This window comes from Solea solea, chromosome 5, assembly GCF_958295425.1.
Source record: "Solea solea chromosome 5, fSolSol10.1, whole genome shotgun sequence".
NCBI lineage: Eukaryota > Metazoa > Chordata > Actinopteri > Pleuronectiformes > Soleidae > Solea > Solea solea.
Window position 1 is genome coordinate 18,525,429 of NC_081138.1, and position 22,048 is coordinate 18,547,476.

Sequence of the window (22,048 nt, forward strand, 5' to 3'; positions counted from 1 at the left end):
ACCATGTTGCTTCCCTGTTTTACTGTTAATGGTTAACATTTTAGTTAAATACTTAATATTAAATAGTAATAATTGTGTTATATTACTAAAATAATTGAATAATGAATTATTACTTAAGTTGTAACGATGATTATTGCTGTTATATATAGCAAAGCCTATAGTTACTGCCACTTAGAAAGTAAACTTCCTGAATGAGTATGGTTTGTTTTAAAGGTTGCTGCCATGTCTGTATTTCTCCCCCCAAAAAAAGTTGAAATAATAGAACAAATTTGAGAATGGCAAGCCTGCACTCTGCGGCCCAATTTAGCAATAATTCCTTCACATCTTGCTTGGCAGAGGATTGCCCATCTTAGTCTCTAGATCCGATTTCTGAATGTGCCCGGGTAGATTCCTATGAGCTTTTGTACATGGAAAATAATCCTCGGAGCAGCTGACGAGGCAGTCTATCTAAACACAGGACAGCTTTGAGAGTCAATATAATTTAACAACACATTAATCTCTTCATTAATGCAGTCAGACGCACAATAAGCGAGGTGCGGGGAGCAAAATTGATGAGGAGTCATACTACAGCAGTCGACTAAGAAGTGAAATCCTGAGCGGTCAGCACGACTGGTTGGACCAAACTTCTTTCTCAGCTGTGTTTCTTTGTAGCTGGAGTCAAGAGGTGCCCGGAGATCCCAGCGATATCATCTGCAAATGCCAAATTAAGTTCCTTAAAACGAGTCGTCAGCTCTCTTTATGGATTACTCCTGAATTGATATCATCAGTTGTTCATCAGCGGACACAAAGGTGTGAATGCGAGAGTGAATGGCTGTTCGTCTCTGTCACTCGCACATCCGCGTATAAAGTTTAGGTTGAAAAAACAAAACAAACCCATCAAACGCCACTGCTAACAGTCCAGGACATTAAATGGAGATGTAACTAATTAGTGCAACTACATTTAATAGCTATAGGAAAACACTTTGCATACCAGACACAATATTTTATATTATGTTAATGATTTGATTATAGTGTAAATTTAATGTGGTCATCAGTAATTGTTAGAAAGCAGTACATTTGCACGAACACGTCTTTGTGAGTTGTTAAATATTTTAAGCACTTGAAAATGTGCATGTTTGTACAGGACACTGCAAAATACACGTTTTCTCTACTCTCCATTTGTATGTCTTTGTTGGGTAACCCACACTAGATGTGCTGTATTTATACTTTTATCAAGATTGAACACGTTTTAAATATGCTGAATACCACACATTCTACTCAATTAAAAGAGGGAAAAGAAAAGATATGCAAATGAGGCAGGTCGGGTCGGGCCTCGGGCGTGTTTTTTTCCGCTCATAAAACACATTTCTTGCAGGTTGTAAATGATATCTTGTTTGTTGTGAATCATCGTTGTTCACGTGTGGTGAAGAGTAAATCTTTGCGGGCCGGGTCAGGTTCGGACTTAAAGACCCGCAGGCCGGGTTTCGGTCGGGTTGTAATTTTCAGGCCCGTTGAGAACTCAGTGTCAGTGAAAAACATGACTGGCAATCTGTCATTTTCAAGTAGAGGCTTTGAAATGATGAGGTTATGATTTGAACTTACTAGTAAATCATTGTTGGATGTGATTTTTGTATACACTACTAGTATGCAGCCTGTATGCTATAATATACAATAATGTTTATTTGGCAAAAATATGTGAATCATCTATTCACACTGCTCACCTGCTGTTGATTTGAACATCTAGGTTACGCCTAGGTTAGACTGCAGCCCAAATTGGATTTTTAAGCACGTCTAGATTGTATCTAGTTTGATAATTTGGCAGTCTGAACAGAAAACCATAGGAGATCTGATTTTTCCAAAGCAAACTCTATCCAAACACGGATTGGTTTAGAATGTGATCTGATCTGATTCAATCTGAACGTCTTGGTTGCTCAGATAGGATTTCAAAGTGTCTCCAGTGTCACTCGCAGCGCGACTCAACAACAACGTCGACACGTTAAACGATCAACACAATGGAAGACAATTGTTTACTAAATTGTTTTTCCAGAGCGTGGCCTGTAACTGTAGAAATCCATGTGGAAGACTAACAATGTCACTATGGACGTATGCAGATCGGATCTGATCACTTGCAATATGTAATATGAACAGTTGGTCCGGAAGATCAGATTCTGATCGGATATGCCTACAAATCCAATATGGGCTGCAGTCTAAACAAGTCCCAACAGCCCCCATGTAAAAACCTATAGAGTTTGCTCTGGTGCTTGAGAACAGGAGGTATATCTGTTTTTCTTTACCCTGTACCTACCATAGAGTTAATTCTTATTAATTCATATATATATATATATATATATATATATATATATATATATATATATATATATATATATATATATATATATATATATATATGTGTGTGTGTGTGTATAATATAGCTGTGGGAAGAAATAATACATGTCTTTCTTACAAAAAAAAACATATGGGTTATATTTTTCCCCAGTAGATATTTTGAATTGTCACAGTATGAGAAACTCAGGTGTTGCTAATGCTATTAGCAATGGCTCCATTCTGTTGTGCCCCAGTCAGCTTTGACAGAGTGAAAGGGAGAAGCCAGCAGGAATAATACCAAACACCTGAAACTGAAGCCACTAAATTAAATGTTCCCATCACTCAGCACCTGTACTGTAACTTTTACTTTTTTCAATTTGATTTTATTTTTGCTGCTTGTGGCAATATTGTTTTTAATCGAAAGTAGAGCCACCACAGTAGCATGTCATAAAGGCAACATTGATATTGTCCATCACATTTGTGTGCCTAATCACCCTGATGTTGTCTTTGCTTTTGGCTCTTTTGGTCTCCCTGTTTTTTCTTCCGCGTCATTAGTGTGATGTTATTGTGTTATCTTGTTCCCTTGGTAGCTTGTGAATATTATCCCTAAATATAAATGGTTCTGATGCAATTCTGGTTGGTTGACTGAAAAAAAAAGGAGCTTTTTGAACATTTCTGAGAATGGGAACATCCTTAAATGATGGGATGCTCTCAAAATAAATGCTAGGTACAGCATTTTCCCTAGGTGACTGCATATATTCTCTCGTCAGTGGGAACAATTTTAAAAGCAGACACTGTGGCTAAAAATAGGCACCCAAACATAGTTTTAGAGGTAGTTACTGAAGCTGTTCAACATTCTGATTCAAAAACATAGATTATCTCCAGATCATTTTTTATTTTTAGTATTATTCCTGGTTCTGGTATGATTCTGATGGGCCATACACATTTTGGTTATCGTTGAAGGGACAACAGACAACTACCACGTCCCTAGCACTAACTGTTTTGCTACTGTTGTAAAGGTGCATCAGGAGCAAGAAGTAGAGCAACCAGTGAAAACACAGATATACAGAGGTGGTGTTGTGTCATAATGTTTTGGATAAAGAATAATGCTGTTATTGTGCTGTGAATTGAACAAAATCCCACATATTAGCTACATATTAGTTTAATCTAGTCACTAGACTACCATTAAAGGTGACATTGAATGCTTGGATCACACATATATGTTAGTTATGGAGGTCTACTTACATATATTAACTTGTTTTCATGGTTAAAATCCTCCCAGTCGCTGCAAACGAGCCGATCAAAATATCTCCTCACTGACGCTCTCGTCAGCCGCGCTGTTTCAGACCAAAATCACACCCCCACAACGTGGACTGTGTTGTGATTTGCCAGCCAACGAGAGCTTTCCCACTGTCCTGTGATTGGCCAGGTACCTGGAAGTGACGTAATTGGTAGGCCAGCTCTCAGATACACAGCTCCCCCTCTGGCACGGTGGATGCTCTGCATCTCAGCAGCTACAACGAGAGTAGTTCTTCTTCTTCTGCGGTTGAATGTACGCAACCGGATGTGCCCGGACTAGTGCCCACACCAGGAGGCGCTATGGTGGTGAGAGGAGTGGTGAGGTTTTCTGATGACATCATCAGCATAGGGAAGTGCTTCGCAGAGCCCAGGAAAACAATAAAACCCTATTTTCTCAGCAGTGGCTGAACTGTTTGTTCTGAAACTTTAGGGTTTCATAAACGAGGTAATGACGCAGATACACACACATATGCAGCGTTAATTGGAGCTTCTGGTCTTTAATCACTACAAGCTGTCACTTGACTCCATTTTGTTTGTTTTTGTTGGGATAGTACCTGGCACCTGGTGCTTTTTTTTTTGGTACCTGCTCTGGTGAGGTTCCAAGTGAGCTGAGCCAATACTAAAACGTGACGTCAACAGACTGCCGGCCACTGATTGGCAGAGAGTGCCGTCACTGGAAGAGTCATGAGCATACCCGTTCAGCCGTATTTCCGTTTTTCAGTGTCTGCGCTCCGGTCATGCAGGAAGTCCTGAACAATTTCGGTGAAAATGTTTTTTTTTTAATTTACTGATTGTAATGTTTCAGTACACCCAAAAGAACTAGTTTAATGGAGCCGTTGATACGTTGAGTAGAGTCGAGTAGTGCTAGAACTGTACCACGGAATGCGCAAATTGTGTTTAACTACCAAAAGTGAGTCACCAGAATAATGCTAACTGTTATATACGCACAATAAAGCATTGTAAAAATGCACACATGAAAAAAAAGCCAAACGGCATTTGATTACAGATGATAAATACACAAGGCAATACATGTAATCTATCCAATGTTTAATTTTGTGTTTTGAAAATGTGTGTTTGTGGGAAGAACTGGTCTGTTGCGATCGACTGAATGAAACAAATAATTGTTCGTTTGCGCTGCACAAGCAACATAACCTCATAAGGCAAAAACCAACAGGAGCCACGTCCATGGCTGCGGTAGAAAGAGGCACACGGGAAGAATTATTGTGTATAATTTTGTTGCCGTTCAAACTAATCAAGTCTACCTCTGTCGTACACAGATCCCCATGGAAATATAAAGATTCATCATCTTTTTATACTCCACGGTTCACCGTCCCTGAGTATGAGGAAATAATTTCAGTTTCTTCTCTTGATGAGCTTCTACTCATGGGCAATTATCTCAGTACAATAGATGGTACCTTGGTGAACAATTCTTTTGCTGCTGTCCAATGTGAAGGCTGAGGCAGAGAGGGAGAGAGAGAACGAGAGAGAGAGAAAGTGAGTTTACCTCCCAATTCCACTCGAGCTAGACAAGTGTGTGAAGGAGATATTATTGGATGCATTCTTTGGAAAACATGGCAACATGTGAACTGAAATGGAAATGCATACCTTTTGATTGTGTTATTTCTGAAGAAAAGATAGTGAAGGTTAAAGAAAGGACCGCACGTTTAATAATAAACATTGGAAAAGCCACACATTTTTAACTCAAAAGCTCCATAAACACCAGATTAAGGAATTGCATCCCATTTGACATGAGATTTAAGGTATCAAATGACTGATTTGGAAAACCCCCAATCATCTGGGAGTCTTCAGCGGAGCCAGTGACATTGTTTAAATTCCCACAGGGTCATAGAATCCATATTGTAGGGCCATATGCTTATGGCAGAGTCATTAGAGTCTTGGGACAAGGTGTGAATTGATGTCAAAGTACAGGAGGAATGATGTTCCAGGAAAGATGTGACAGTGCCGTGGGTAGTGGACAATTGATGTCAGACGGTCATCCCACTCTGTTCACAGATTCTTGTTCCTTGGGGACACAGTAATATGTTTTTCTTTAAATTATTAGTTTTCCTTGTCGGAACAATTCTCTCTTCAGAGGTGTGTCCCTTGCTCAGGGGTCTAAAAACAAAAGGCAATCAACAACGAAGACAGCGTTTTCAGAGAAATGTTTAACCTTGCATTATTATTATTATTATTTTTTTCCTGTGAACTTGTAAATAGTACAGCGGGCTGCAATGACAGCACTGGCATATTGCATTTTGAAGCTTTTGGGGAAGTGGCCAACAAACAAATACTGTAACACTGATCATGTCATGTTTTCGCTACCACTTGGCTTAGTTTGACTATTTTCTTGGGTGAACCTTGAGGGAAACATACAAACAATGCTGTATCTATTCATCACCGTTGGACAAGCATTACTTAAATGAATAAAAAATAAAATCAGGATGACGATGATGCTCAAGCTCAACCAAGAGAGTAATATTTCAGTCACTCCTTTCACATACAGTCATTATATATATATGTGGAAATATTGATTCATGTGGCTTTACCTATCTGGTTTTATACAGAATTGAGTTGCATGTTGCCAAAACATGCTCTACACCCTCAGCTGTGTGATTCCTGTTCTTCCACTTGGTCAGACCTTTAATGAAAGCCCAGTCCAGGTTTAGCTACAAGCTGTTTGTTTGCCTCAGGTTTGTTGTGGGCTGCACTGGTTGGTACATTCTGTCCCCAGCAGTGCTATTTACACATTTTGTTCTCCAGCTCCTGGCAGAAATGAAGCCTACGGTTTAGTGCTTGTTTCTGGTAGACCTAAACATCCTGATTAGCAATTTTCCACTCCATAAAAGCCAGTTCTTTAGAGGATACATTTGGACAAGTGCATACGTGATATAGAATTAGAGACAGGTTGTGAATGGAGCTGGGATTCCGAAACAGTCACCTTGTAACTAGATGAGCCAACACATTTGACAAGTTAGCCTTCCACCAACACTTGAAGTGATTGAATTTTAAATTTTAACATTTTCAATGAAATGATGGAAGCATCAGCTGAAATTGGCACAGCCCCCCCCCGCGTGAACCTCGTGTGGAGAATAAAGCGGTAGAAGATGGATGGATGGATGATGGAAGTATCACAGAATCGTGACAATGGAGACACATCTTGTGTGCTTAACAACACAATGTGTGGTGTGTTACACATGCTGTTAGGGTAATGTTTGTTTTTTCTCAGAATTGTCTAAATTATTCACAAACTAGCCTGAAAACCGCACGTTAAGATGACATGAATTAAACGGAAACTCTCACACAAGCAAACGACAATGTATATGCTCACACACAGCTGCAGTTGCCTCACACAAACAAAAGTAGAAGTGCAACATTCACATTATGGGATGAGGTAATGATGACCGAGACATTTGGACAAATGTGATGGTGCATTATACCTCCACATGATCATCTTCTCTCCCGATGCGTGAAAATGAAAACGGCCACTTAACAAATCAGTGACAACATCCTGCATGTCATAGCGCTCGTTAAAACGCTGCAACAAAAATGAAAAGAACTGTTCATTTCTTGATTTATTTTTTTTTTTTTTCGTTTTTTGGAATAACTTTAATTTTCCAATTTTGATTTAACTTTTATGTCCCATCTGCAATGCTGTTTGACTGGGTGGAATTGACTTTAAAATAATCCACTGGACATTACTAATCTAGTTGTAACCTTTATTTACTTTGAGAACCTGTGTTGGGCAGCAATACATCAATGTTTACTTTAATAACATTGCTCTTAAAAAAAAAAAAAAAAAAAAAATCCAACAATCGTATCTGCAAGAAACTAATTTTACTACATTTCCTGTCACTGGTAATAATAAACATTTTTAACTTTTCCTCATAACTCTGTTTCACATCATAATTGTTTCTGGCGGACGGCCGGATTGCCTTGACATTCTCACCTAAGTGCATGTGCAATAATCAACTTTGGGGGACGTAATGGAGAAGTCATAGAATCAGTGTAGTGTAACAAATAACTTTTCAAAAGAGTAATGAGTAATTACGACAGCACATTTTGTAATTATGGAAATTACGCTCTATTTTCTTTTACCTGACCATTTCAGTGGTGGTGTCAAAACGACCACACAGTGCTGGATCCAATCAATAGCACTCTCAGTCCCGACAGATATGTTATTGTCATTTTGTGCTATGGTACATTAAAACATCCCATTGGCCTCTTGAGTATGTGTACCGTATAGTAATCAAATACTACAGAGCCGCTGTTTAATGCATTTCCGAGTGCCTACACTGACCTTATGGTTCACGTTACAAGCACTTTAGCCTCAGACAGGATGCATTATTTTATACTGCTTTTATTTGCAGTCTCACGTGTCTGGATTACTGGTGTGATTCTATTCTAAGCAACACTTTTGATTCACAGGGGCCGTTACTGAGTGGTCTGAAGATACTGGTCTGGTGTCAAAGGAGCATGTCATTATTGTGTTGTATGACAAAGCAGGTTGCCAAAAGGGCCTGTAATTACATCGTTGTCTGTTTTTGAGTTGACTCCCAGCAAGGGAATTATTGGTAATCATCCATGTAATGTGGTGCCACTCAGTTTTTGACAGCTGAGTGAAACCACAGTGCTTTGGTTTTGTCCTTTTTTAGATGTAAAATCACAGCTAAAACCCCCCCGATCTGTTCCCTAAGCTCTGTATGCTGTTTCTCCTGTGTGTTTACTCACCAGCAACTGCACCGGACAGAAAGCCCGTACTGCACGTGCACATTTCTACTGAATGCAATTTACAGTTTTATTTCCTTGGAAGTGCACCATTATACCTGATCACACAAAACAATAATAATCTCAGCGTCCGAATGGACATCCATCTCTGCTCTTAAACCCCTTCACCTTCTTCATCCTGTAGATGTCCTGTCTGCATGACTGCTTGCTGTCTTTTTGCTGCCATATAATCAGCATTTTTTTTTTTTTTTTTAAACCTCAAGGGATGAGGCCTTCTACTGACTCGATAGGAACACTGTGACATCAAAAAAAAAGCCAGATCTCTTATCTGCCCCTTCTTTCTGCCTGCAATTGTCAGCAAAATAAATAAATAGAGGGAAAGAGCAAAGAAAAACAAATTCCGTGAAGCTTCTGTCTCCAAACTGGTGATGCTGTCAGCTCGTATTTAGAATGTGTGTTCTCTCACCACTCAGGCTTTTTATTTATTTATTGGGAAAATATGCGTCCAAGGGGTGACTTGCAGAAAAATGTGTCAAGACACCCGGTGAAACTAGCAGTGTCAGGGCAGTTAACACTTCAGTAGACATCGCTGTTGGTAAGAGTGCTCACACAGTGATTGTGTTGTGTGTCACTGTCAACAAAGAAACCACCTTGACAATGTTGTGTGTGTTTTTTTTTGTTTTTTTAGATTTGAAGTTCACACCTCGTGTTATAGAAGCAGCCATGGTGTCATTAAAGAAGCAGCATCGTTTTCAAGAGCAGCGCCAATCCAACCAATCCAACTACGCCATTTCAACAGGCTTTTAAACAGCATATAGGCAACAATCGGGCATTTTGACAGCGCACTGTTGGATTTTCAGCACATCAAGCCTTCAGCACAGGGGAGAGTGAGTCAGATTAATAAATAAGAATGCATAAAGGGTGAGCAGTGCTAGCGGGTCTCCCTTGGATATTGCTTAGGAGTGTGCACACCTGCCCAGACTGTCAAGCACCAGTAAGCTTTAGTGATTTGGTTTAAGGTAAATTTAGCACAGACCACCAGGGATTTTACATCCAATTTTCTTTTTCCATAACACAATAGATGTTGGAAAGGACGAGAGTAAGTAAGAGGGTCAAATAAATCATCTACAGGTGGCCAGTTGGCTCCTCAGTCACTGACTTTGTCAAATTAAATAGTTAGGATTCCATTGTTACCTCCACCGCCACATGGTGTAACTAATAGAAATCATTTTGATCCATTAAAGGAAACTTCGATTCACTCAGACAGGCAGCTAATACGCATTATTTAATTCTAGAGATGTACAGAGAATTTACTGTTAATGTTCCAATTTTGCCCTCCTGCCCAATAATTTCAGCGTAAACCTTTCTCCATCATGGTTTACACCTAAGATCACTCTGTCTCTTACTCTGTCCAGACATGTTTTTAAAATATATTATTGATACTAGGTCATGAAAAAAGAGACTCTTCTTAACACTCATTTCCCCATGTAGCATCAGCAGCTGATTTCAAATATACTTCGTACTTCTATGCTGTGCATTTTTCATGTTAACAAAAGAAGCGAGGCGAGGCGAGACAAAAGAAAAACGAGAAATGTATTAATCGCAGACATCAGTCTGTCTGTGCGCCTTTTATGTGATTAGTGGTAATGCTGATGTGGCCGCAGAGAAGGAGAGAGAGAGAGAGAGAGAGGGGTGTAGGGGGGCTGGCAGTGGGCAGCCGGAGGCACGTACACTTGTTAGCCCTGCTCGCTCTCCCTTTCAAATGGGGCCTTAATGATTTATAGATGTTTGCTTTAAAAAGTCATTGGCATTAATCCCATGGCTCATTAACCATTTAATTAAAATTAAATTCTGTGTTCGAACTAAAGCAGATTGAGAGTATTTTCTCCTGGTGGGATGCTGTTGAATCACCTCATTTTCGGGAAATGCTTTCTGTGAAGGGGATGTGTACTGCGCACAGTTGACACGTAGGAACGACCGCTTGCAAAGACCGACCCCACGGATTGATTTCAGCTCAGATCCATGTTACCACTCATTATGAATCATTACGCGTTATCACAGTATGCTGGTACATTCTTTTCTGATGTTGTTTATTGTGATCGACAGCTCATATCGTAAGCTTTAAGTGGACAACTTGGAGAGAGAAGTGTCTTTGTAACTGCTGGGAAAACATAAATGTAGGGCTGTAGTGATTAGTTGTTTTATTTTTTTATTTGCCCACTGTGAAATAATCATTTTTATTATTATTTAGAAATAATATTTGCAAGGGTATGGATTGGTCTAATTGAGAACGTGTCTACTTTAGAAACTGTGCTGTATTAAAAAAAAAAAAAGACCTCAACTAGGAAGAACATCTTAGCAATTTAATACATTTCAGTGTAGGGTCGTGTTCTTTTAGACTTACATAGAAATCAAAATGTTTTCAGAATATAGTGTTGGCTTCAACCTCTGACCGGCATTTCTTTTTGTATATGGTTTAAGTACTAGTCCATGCACTAGTCACTGCTCTCCAGTTTCCTCTCACCGTCAAAAACATGTATGATTATTAGAATGTTGAACACAGGTTGGTCCCTTGTGGTGGTGCGCTTAGTCACCCTTTCCTTGACAATAATAACCAATAATTTTAAAAGCTAAAGCTGCTTTCACTTAAGTGTCCAATTTTGTATTTTGAATCACCGGGTTAAAGCCATGAAGTGATTAGGAAGTTCAACATGTATATGGATATAAATACACGTGTATTCTGGGCCTCTAAGAGAATATATGCTTGATCTCGGATTACGTCAGACTTCATGTGTCACTCGGCAGCTATCGCTTTCTACCATCAGTACCAGCAACAGGTCGTGGCTGAGAGCTTTACTGCAATGGTGATACAGTACAATTAAGAGGTAACACTCAATCACTTGCCCTAAAATCTATGTAGTACCTTAAATTGCTCTCTAAATCGGTTTGTGTTACCCAATATGAGGCTTTTTTTTCTCTTTTTTTTTATCTGCGTGTTTCAACAAAGTGAAATGAACTTGGTGGTCGGATGGAAGTAAAAAGCAAAGATTGATTGCTGTGCTCATTGGAGTAATTCAACCCAAGTGATTTTTTTCTGTGGTTTCTTCATTGCGTTTAAAATAGCAACTCGGTAATGGGCCACAGACACACACACACACACACACACACACACACACACACACACACACACACACACACACAAGCACTTTGCAGGACAATATGTGGTCTGAAAGTGCTGGGAAATGAAAGAGATGTCTTTTCAGACAACTCTTTTGAAAGTGTATTTGTTTGCCACACCTATTTAAGCTGGAATACAATTGTCCATTTTTGTTATATGAGAATCTAGTCCACATGTCCACTCATCTAAAAGCCAGACTTATGTTAAGTGTATCCACTGCAGTTTTAATGATTGTACCACTTATCCAATTATCCTTGGAATAACCCGAGTGTAATCACTTCCCCATCTACAGTACAGAAGATTGTGGTTAATCTGTGTTAGCATAAGCCATAATATCCCCTCGCTACAGTCAGCCAGCAGCCTATGGTTCATCCGACAATTAGCTATGCACTTGGCGCAACAGACCACATTAGCTTTCCCGCTAAAGCCTAAACATTTTCACATAATGTTGTAACCAATGCTAGAATATTTTTGACTTTTCGTTTTCAAAATTAGTTAGTTTTAATAGTGCTAGTTTTTATTTATTTTTTCGTAAATGCTTAGTTTTAGTGTGTTTTTTTATTAGTTTCAGTGTTAGTTTGAGTTTGTTGTAAGATGCACAATTTAAAAAGGTCATAATATGTTTCGTGTCATAAAAACCCAGCAAACGATGCCATTTTAAAAGTTTATTAGGACAGATGAACAACCGTCCCGGACTCAAATATAACAGTCTACCTGAAATGCAAAATGTGCATCATAGTGCTGAGGTTGGATGCAGTTAGTGTGCCAGGTAGAAAAAATATAGCCAACAGACTAAAGACTCACATAAACATAACAACATAATTAATAATAATAAAGAACCCTCATAAGACACATCACATTGCTTGTGAGCCAGGAGTCTCAGGGAGCTCAATCTGAGGAAAAGCATGAGGAAAATTTCAAAATAAATCAATTAACCCAATAAAAGACGAGAGGTTTGATTCACTTAGATGAACCATCTCAACCCAATTAACTACATAAAAAATATTATGTTCAGCTTGCATAGCCTTATGTTCCACATTGTAAACAAAAACAAATTAAAAAAAATTGCATTATGAATGAATGAAAATGCTGTAAAAAATAAAAGTAAATACACTTCATATGAACCCAAAAGGATTATGTATGAAATTAATATACAAAGACGAAAAAAAAAGCAAATTTTTGCTACAATTTTAGTTAGTTTAAGTTGTTTTTTTTAACTCTACTTTTTATTTTTATTTCATTGAATGAAAAACAAAACTTTTTCATTTTTAGTTTCCGTTATTTCGTTAGTTTTCATTGCTGTCAGCAGCAGCTTTACAAAGTTACCAGCAAATGTCCAATAGGTCTGTTTGTTTAGATGCTGCCATGGACTTTACTCTTCAATATCACCACTGACAAAACGCTGCCTCTCCTATGCTTGTAATCGACAATTCCCACATTCCCCAGCCTGGTGCTCGGCCTGCCAGCTGCTGTCAATGACACATTCTGTAAAGCATTGATGCATCACTATTCCAATGTCATTAATACAAAATAGCACAGATAAAACAGGATATATGTACTTTTATTTCCAGGTAGACCACTTTATATCAAAAATATTTCATTACTTATTGTGCTATCTACTTAACTTAAAAAAATTTAAAAGCCATTTGTGGGAGCATTAAATGTGAATGGAAGCAGAACAAGCTTGAGACACTGTGTAATAAAACATGGGCCAAGAAAAACACACCTTTTTATTCATTTTAGTTTGTAGTCAATATTTATTTGAGTGAAAAAATAAACATTATGCTAGGATGACGGAACATTTCCTTGCTATTTTGCTGTGCACTGCTCGTGTGCGTAACTTTAGCTCTAAATATTGAGTCAAGCATCCGCATCAGAGTGCATGACTAGTGCAGGCTGACGCAGGTGTGCCTGTGATGTACCTCGATGATGTATGAAAATATGATGAGTGAAAATGGTTGCCTCACCTTGGAAACAGACCTGTTGCTAGTTAGAGCTTTTCCCACTAATGTCTTTGATGAAGTCTGGCTTGTGGCCAGCAAGAAGAGGCACACCAGCAGACGGCACCACATCAATATCCCAACTAGCCACCAGAGCCAGACTAAAATGATCAGGGACTTTAAAGATAGCAGCTGGTGAGTTGATGCCGGGCATCCAACGCTCTGCCGTGGGGCTCTGGATTCATTTAAATGATAGAGATTACTTTTAAGCACTACACACATAAATGGATGTTGAGCGCTGGAGATATCGGAGCTAGAGGATACAGACTACCAGAGATGAACATGAATGGTTTTTATGTGGTGTCTTTGTTTTCAGTGACTAAACATATGCATATTAAGCCCAATCTTCCAAAAAACAAACAAACATCTCAGTCTACCTGTCGAAGAAAACAGTAGGAACAAAGTAGTATAAGGAGAAATATAAATGTAGATCCCCAGTGCTCCGGTAGATATACTTTCAAAGATTCTTGAAGTTTCAAGGACCTATTGTGCTTTTGATTAGTGTCAACAAAATATTTTCATTGCGTAAAACTCTACTCCCCACCTCTCTCTCTTTCACTGTTTGCCTTCCGTGGGCCTCGTTGTAATTCTTCTCTAGCTTGGTTTCTATCTTCTCTCACTTAGTGGCCCAAGAGGTGTTTCGAGTTCCCCAAGGAGTCGCCTGGCTTCCGGTCAGAGGTCCTTTGAGCTGCCAAGTCAACTGTGTCTGTCAGTCCCCCCACAGTGTGTTCCTGCACAGAGGCTGCAGGGATGCTGGCATGGACCCATTGATTTTCTGCCTTTGGCTAGGACACTCTCCAAGGAGCTCCCATTCTGGCTGGCATATCATATATTTGGGACACATTTGGCAATGGTGGCATCTTGGCCCCCTTTGAAATGCATCGTCCGGAGACAAAATAAATGAACAGTATCAAAGATGTGTCAACCATGATGTTTTTTTTAAAGGCACGTTGGGAGGAAAGGTACATTAAAGCAATTCATTTAAGTTATGTCATTCATCATTTCTCAACCGGGGCCACATGGCGCTATAGCGGCTAGCACCACAAGAAGGTCACTGGTTCGAATCGCGGTTCTGTGTGGAGTTTGCAAGTTCTTCCGTTTTTTCTCCGGGTACTCCACAGTCCAAACACATGGACACTCTGAATTGACTCTACGTGTGAATGTGAGAGTGAATGGTTGTTCGTCTGTAATTGTATGCCCTGTGATCGGCGACTGGTGACCTGTCCAGGGTGTACCCCACCTTTTGCCCTATGTCAGCTCCAGCTCCCTGTGGCTCTCATGTGGAGGATAAAGTGGTAGACAATGAATTAATCATTTCTCAACCACTACTTTATTTTGCATGGGATCAGATTGAGTTCTCAAGCATCACAGTCTCTCTGTCAATAAGACGTGGTCAGAAGTGGTTGCGTGTTGTCTACTGGGCATTGAGCAACAGCCGGGGCATTCTGTGATGTCTCTCTGTTTTTCGAGGTGAAATTTCCCTGTTGATACTTATAGACGGGGAAAGTGTGAAAGCCGTAGTTGAGTGGCAGCATTTTGTTTTGCATTTGTCTCCAAACAGATGCATAGCTGTCATTCAAGGTCCCATTGAAGATTGCTATCACATGTAATCGCTTCAAAGCTTATTCCCATGGATGCCTGCTTACAGATACAGCTTTTTCAGGTGTCTGTCAAAGAGACGTTGCAGAGGGGCATGCAGCAAAGGCTTCAAATATATAAATTTGAATATAGAATGGGCACAGGCATTATGATTCAAATCACATACTCCTAAAGCAGCACAACACTTTTTTGTTTTTTTTCTGAGATACTACTTTCATTATTAAAGACAATGCTTTAGAGGGTATAGACTGGACTAATTACTTGTTTGAATTACATCAGGATGTTTTGTACAGAAAAAGTTTAGAGATTGATATTAACAATCTAAATGCAAGAAACTCTCACACAAATCATTTATTCAGGCATTATGTGCAGCAAATCAAGGTGGCATGAAAGCAAACGCTGCATTGTGGTTGTAAACCAGCCCTGATCAAACCCCCTAGCCCCCCCCAAATCTCATCACAACTGTTTGGCTGTGCAGTTTAAATTTTGTCTCTGAAAAATCAATTAAATCTGACCCCAGTATTCGCCTTTGTAATATCTGGAATCAATCAGCTCATGGCTCTGTATGGATTTGCAATAGTGCACCCTTCAGTCATCTTAAGAGCAATCATGGCCTTTCGATCACACTCTGTAGTCACCTCAGGCTGCAAACATGCGGGCTTGGAGATGTTGCCATTTAAAAACTATCACGCTGGTCTTTCATTGAAATGCTGCAGGGGGAGAAAATTGTTTCATGAGCATGGACGGCATGTGAAAGCAAGTTGACACAAGTGCGAGATGTAAAATCCCCAATAACTGAACAAAATGACATGGTTATTTGTTTCCCAGAGACCTTGGTGAAAGTGGAGGTAATCACCCTCTAACTCTTTACATCGATTCCCTTACTGATATTCTGACTGGTATTAACATTATCATTGTTACTAATTAATAAAACAGCAAGGATAGACATGAGGAAGAAAAGAGAAATCTGGCTGTGATATTCTACATATGCATAAGGGTGGTGAAACATGAAAACATGAGCTTGGCCCCACCCACAAACACACCCCCGCTGGTGACTGTGACTCCTCACATATACTGTAAGTCGACCAGTAAGGCAGGACTTTTAAATACAGCTGACCAGCGACCAGTGCAAAGCTTATACAAAGCAGTATGTTGGCATGCCACACTTGAGTAGCTCAGAAAGATTTATCACAACTCAGTGGTTGAGATCATTTGACTAAAACCATTCTTTGGAAATGTTAAACCATATTTGTGCATTTTGGGTTATGTTTTTCATTTAAATATTTGATTCCTTTGAGCTTATTAATGAGTTGTCCAACTTACTAAGTTGTAGCTTTCTGTTTAGGCTACTTTGGGGAATTTAAATATATTTGTTTTCATTGAATGTATTGTTTTTTTTGAAGTCGAGTATTAGTCTAGTATTTCTGGCCCATCTTATGTGTCCTGTTTTGCTAAATGTGTTATTCTTTTCCCTTTTGAACAGATGCGGTCGGCCTGAGTGGGTAACATTCCAATCCCCACAGTGGTGGTGTCTCTTGTGGTGTTTTCTTTTGGATTCCTCCCCTTTTGATTTCCTGCCACCCTGGTAAGTGCAGCCTTGTTCCTTAACTGTTGTGTGTAGACTTTATTTTGGGCCTTGGCACTGGAGTTAAATTATTGGTTTTCATTACCCAAATTCTATCATTTCCTGGGGGTGAAATTCACCTGATATTTCATGGGACATTCCAGGGAATGACAGAAGAAGCACACAGCTCAAGTAAAGCAAGACAGTGTGTCATACAATATCACTATGGTGGAAAACACTGACAGAAGTTTTAGAAGTGTATTATACTGCTAAAAATAAACCTAGATGTTTAGAAAGATAATCATATTTTTATCCTGATCACAAATTTAGCCTCTCACATAACTGCAGGTCGGGTAAGACAGGTAAACTAAACAAAAGTAACTGAAGCACTGCAGATAAAACCTGAGACGGCTCTGTTTCTGTCGTTCTCTCTATCTCTATCTGTATGTGTGTGTGCATTTTTGTGACTGGGGAGGAGAGGGAAACAAAAACAAAGTCAAATCAGGACCACAGTGTTGTGGTAATTACTCAAAGGTCCAAAGTTCTGTCCACTTGTGATCAGATCACCCAGGGCAGACACTAATACCAGGTCTAAACATGGTCTTATGGTGCATTCAGCCAAATTAAAAGTTAAAAGTTGTGGGGACACCAACATTTTAAATTAAAACGGTGAATATGAATGGTTGTACCAAATTCAATTGCAATCCATTCAATATATTGCAATAAAATACTGACAATGCCAAATACTGACAATGACAACCTATAGACTACCTATAGGAACTGACTGTGGCCCTCTCTGATTGGATGAATGGGTGAGGTTCACTCAAAAGGCTTTACCATTGAACGCTAATGTAGGTTTTGGAGCTCATTACAAAGAAATATGATCAAAAATGTTAAAACAATGTAGCTGGAATATAATTATGAGCTTTTGTTCCACATAATCGTATGTAAGATTGTGACAGTCAATCCAAGGTTTTTACAGACATCATGTTATACCAGGGGTATCAGAAGAGGAGAGTTAAAACACATAAATGACAGAAAAGGCGTTCAAACTTTAAAAAAAAAAGAAAGAAAAGAAGAGTTGTATTGGTGTACAGGGTACATCTTAGAGGGAGAAGACGGTAAACAAGTCATTCCCACCTAACGGCTACCCTTTGACTCCCGAGTACGCAGACAGCTGTGGCACAAACCGAGGCATCCGTGCCAAGAAGCCTCTTGCTGTAGTCAAAAATGACATGTCCATGCTTCACACAGCATATCAGTGTCACATAATGTGTCCCTGCTGGTGACAGGCTGACGACCGCAGTTGCCCTGCATCCCTTGTGCTAACTCAGCCCGGGCGACTGGGCTGCTCGGGAGGCTGCAGGGGAAGTAAAACTGGACACTGAGGTGTTTGTGAGTGTGTGTTAGTGTGCACATGCATATATTAAAGTGAAGTCACTGCTACTTGGGTCTGGCATATGCTGCTCTTGATTTAAGTTCAAAACAAAAACAAGCTTGGATGTATGGATCCCAATGGATTTTATTACACAGATTAATATCTCTCCCAATCTCTCTCTCTGTGTCTGTGTATGTGTATGTGGTGAGAGAACATGCATCTTTAAGACAGATGTATCACACCACTCTGCACATAGGCTACATGCATATTTAATGTAACAGCTGGCTGTTACAATACATTTAAAGATATACTTAGCAGACAGTTCCTAAATAAACTGCAACGGAAATAAAATAAACAAATAAACAACCTGCCATTTTCAGTGTTCAATTTTACGTTTGATTCAGATGTCACCTTACCACGTGCCAGAATAACATGGTAACATGATACAAAGGAAATATTTTCCTAAATGAAACTACAGTGGTAAATACATAAATATATCGGCTTAGTTTGATAATAATGCGGGGAGGAATACTACTTAAACAAATGCTGAATTAGAATGTAAGACATAAAACGCATTTAGATATACAAACAGACATTTGTCTGCCCACTGAAGTTGTTCTGAGGTGTGAACTTGCTGAACTTTAGCTCAATCCCAGTTGTTCGGTGCCAACTGGATTATTGCCTAGTTTGAGGTCGGATATGATACCTTATTAGCTCATGAAAGAGCAGCAAAGAGTGCCAGACTATTGTTCTCTATACCAAGATGAAAGCCTCGCTGGCTAATGAACATCTGCCATCCAGCATAAGGACCCCAGCAGACACACAAAACCTTGAATTGACCATTGCTGAGAGCAGCTGCTCTGATCACAAAGATTCTGATGCAAATTTGGACTGAGGGTCTGCCATGAAGCAGCTGTAATACCCAAGGACCAGTTTTGATAGGGAGGCTTAGTGTGCCCCTCTTACACTACTTAAATCTGAAATGCCAAAGTTCATCAAGCTAACCTCCTCTTGGCTGCAGACCATGAGTCACTACTTATAATCTCCACATCAGAATAATGAAATATGGACAGTTTTAAAGCTACATGCATGGTCACTTTTGCAGGATATTAGAAATGCATTTTGATTTTTGTCCACTGAAACATCTCTGACATGTTTTGGCTGTCACACAGTTTTTCATAGGAAACAGAGCCTTGTGCAAATTTTGGTTAAACTGCATGCATTATGTTTTCTGGATAAATCACATACAACATCGCTGTTTGTCAGACAAAAATCAGGCTGAAATGGTAGGATTCAAAACATGTCTTTCTTTCTGTGTGCTTGATATTTACAAATTCACAGTTGAAAACCTGTGCTCTAATTGTGAAGTATGTGACATCAGCCCCATTAGTTAAAAAAAAAAACAACAACACTGTGTTCAAATGTTGGATCAAATAAGGTGCTGACTGTCGTTTTCAGGGTCTTTGAGCTTTTATAATATAATATTGCGTACCAACAAAACCTTTTTTTTTTTAAAAATGCCATTCTGTCATGTTAAGCACAACTGGTTAGGGACATCATTAAGTTATCCTCCACATGACACTGGAGTCATTTGCATAATGCAATAACTCTAAACCCTAAAGTGCAATTACATTATTCATACTACCATGCACTATGAAATGATTCCCCTAACTACAGTGTCAGAACGCATCATGAAACATATCAGAGCAGGATCGGAATGCGGCAAAGGCTACAGTCCAGTGTTAATTAGGTTACTGATACTTTCCACTGCACAATTACTCTGTCAGAGTGGCTCATCTTTCATTTCTCCGATCACCTCCTTTCCCGTTTAAAGCTTATTCCAGGAAATTTCTTCTTCTCATCACAAATCTGAAGGGGGGGGTTATGGTCACAAAGTTTAGATTTTTGGAGCAGCGCTGATTTCCATTGTTGAAGTAAAGTCGCAGGTGTTTCCAGTACCTGAATCAGTCAACACCTTAGATTGAGTTCCACAAGAAGATCCAATGATTCCTTGTTTATCAGATATTAATCTGTCGCAGAAAAGCAAACTACACCTGTCCCACTCACAAATATGCCCACATGAACAAGGAGAGGGGATTTACAGTTTTGCACAAAATATGAAAGGACAATGTGTAAAGTAAAGAGTAAAGAAGTCCCTGATCACTGAACTTCTCATTTATTTTTTTAGATGAAGGTGGCTTCATAACTAAAAGGTTATGTTGACATGTAACTCGTATCACCTCGCCCAAACCAACTCAAGTCGAATGCACTTAATATTTGCGGCTGCAAACATTTGAATTTCTGCCTCTAGTAACATTATTTTATTTTAAAAGAACACTAAAATTCCCTTGCTTCGTATTTCCCGTCACGTGTGTCGGGTGCTAACTCCAAAAAGCAGAGTTGCTATAACATTATTGAAACATACAGTAGGTACATACTTACAGTACAGTCAACATACAGCAACTCAAGAAAACCCAATCTGATAGACACACACAGGCCAGTAAAGGTGACGTTATCATGATTGGCAGCACAAGTAAAAGTGCTCTCAGGGCCACAGCATCCATATTGGAATGATTTTTTTGTTATTTACAGTTATGTTCACTGTATTGTCAGACATGCCATTTTGTTTTGATTGTGTAGATTACTGAATAGAATTTAACAAAACTACTAAGTGTATTACTTTTTGATGAAGCGAGTGACTAAAGAGCAACAGTAACACTAGTACACCCCCAGATTGATCTGTGATTGATCTACTTTAATGGACGCTACCTCTCGCTGTGTGCATGTGCAGTGTGCACATTTGGACTTGTGTGTAAGTAATAAAGGCCTGGCTGGCACTGTTACAGGGAGCCTGAGAGTGACAGCCACTCTCAGACCACAGGGGAGGAGAGAACTGCTGCTTAGAGCTGGAAATATTGAGCTCTCTTGCAGGCGTGTAAGCAGCTCGCCTGCAGCTCCTATAGTCATGACCCTCTCTCAGCCCAAGGAAATTACAATGGATGAGAATCAGTGACTCGCGGGCACAAAAAGCCTCCTACAAAAACAACACGTTAAAGAGTCATTTTCAATTCCACCTCCACCTGCATGTATTGGAAACATGCATGTATTCTCTTTGCACTATGTACTTATTAAGAAACACCACAGTGGAGAGGAGGCAACACCGGTAATAAGAATGTGCCGTGCTTGAATGAGCGATACGAGGATAAATAACAAAGGAGAAGAAGAAGAAGAAGACAGCCACAACATTGTACATTGGAGCAGCCAAGCTGGAGCCACAGTGCTACAGGAGCGGCATTGTCAAGCACGGTAACAGTATAAGGAACCACCGCTCTGCTACCCGGCTTCACTCACCGGCTTTGATCACCAACTGGAGTGTCATTCATCACCTACAGTGCTGCTGAAGGCTGACAATGGTGTGTGCGTGTGTGTGTGTGTGCGCGTGTGTGCTGTTCATGAATACTAGTACTCTTTCGCTATATCATTTTAAGTTTAGTTTTTCTGACGTCCACACAGAAAGTGAGCAGAGAAAGAAAACGCACAAAGAAAAGTCTGTGGCAGAGACACACAGAGAGGAGGAGGAGGAGATTTAATTTGAGCAGCTTCTCATTTGACAAAGATTAAAAATCAAATGGTGCGACCAGATCAGTGTTCTGAACCCTTGACCAATTATCTGACGTGAATCCCCTCCATTTTACTTGCTTTCTAAAATAAATAAATAAATAAATATTACCACATGGAATGTATTCTGGAATGATGGATTCCTTTGAACTGACCTGATATCTGTGATGTACACAATAGAGGATATAAGCTGTACAATAGAGGGTGTTTACACCTGCTCCTTTGCCTGTCACTGCTGCAAATGCAAATTGCAAAACTTGACAAAAAAACTCGGGAACGCTGTCCCTGACCTGATAATGATGCTGCTTCAAGCGTCCTTTTTAACTTGTCTATCCTCAGTGCTTTTCAGTAAGGCCTTTGATATGAGAACTGAAATGAACCCG

General features: G+C 39.6%; 1 long non-coding RNA gene across 1 annotated transcript in view; it reads left to right on the top strand.

Moving 5' to 3' along the window:
- LOC131459873 (uncharacterized) overlaps positions 1-22,048 on the top strand; it is a 147,196-nt gene that overhangs the window by 65,256 nt on the left and 59,892 nt on the right. The window contains exon 3 of the long non-coding RNA XR_009240294.1: positions 16,589-16,690. This is a non-coding gene — a long non-coding RNA (uncharacterized LOC131459873). The remainder of the gene's footprint in view (positions 1-16,588; positions 16,691-22,048) is intronic.